The sequence below is a fragment of the Pteropus vampyrus genome, unplaced genomic scaffold, assembly GCF_000151845.1.
Source record: "Pteropus vampyrus isolate Shadow unplaced genomic scaffold, Pvam_2.0 Scaffold7, whole genome shotgun sequence".
Taxonomy (NCBI): domain Eukaryota; kingdom Metazoa; phylum Chordata; class Mammalia; order Chiroptera; family Pteropodidae; genus Pteropus; species Pteropus vampyrus.
Genome location: NW_011888788.1, coordinates 16,810,048 through 16,810,848, shown reverse-complemented (window position 1 = coordinate 16,810,848; position 801 = coordinate 16,810,048).

The following is an 801-nucleotide window of genomic DNA, read 5'->3' as shown; positions in this document are numbered from 1 at the left end:
CGGGAGCCGCTGAGCTAAGGGCGCGCGCCGGCACCCGGGGCGTGACGCGTCCAACTGGGGCTGGATGTCCAGAGGGACAGAGGAGGGACTCGACGGTCCCCCATGTAACCCCGGAAACTGACCCAAGTTTCCCAAGGCAGAGAAAGGAGAGGCAGTCAGTGCTCAAAACGTGAGGCGAAGAGGAGGGAGGAAGAGAGTACCTGCCCTTCTTGGGACTAGGGTTGGCGGCGGCAGGAGGGGTTGCGGGTGAATACTCCCTGGCGGTTTGCTTGAAACCAATACCCGAATGTTAAAGCTGCATGGGTTTCGATACGAGATCTTCCTTGAAGCGACAGTCGTCCCCACGTCACCTCTCCTGCGTCTCTGATTTTTGGTGAGACTGTTTCGAGGAGTTATTTGAGTGCAAACGAAACGTGCCGGTCGCAATAGGCCAAGATGTACCGAGGCCCCGTGCATTTCGAGATCTTCAGGAGAAACCTAAACAAATAGATTAAATCCTTCTCACGTCCCGCAGAGCAGAAATAACAACTACCGGCTGGGTGCTTTTCAGTTCAGCGGCCGTAAGGAGCCGAGAGCAGGAAACACAGGCAGCGTCCCCGGAGGGCTTTGGGCCAAGTGTGGGCCCCACAAATGACCAATGCCGATACCCGCCAACACCAACCTCCCGCCGGGTGAGCAGAGTCAGGATCCTGGGTCCTCCCAGACAGCCTCCACTCAGGCCTGCGGAGCCCTTATCGTTCTGGGATGTGTCTTGGCTCAGCTCACGCCCCATGCTTTTTGCTACGATTTTAAGAGCACTGT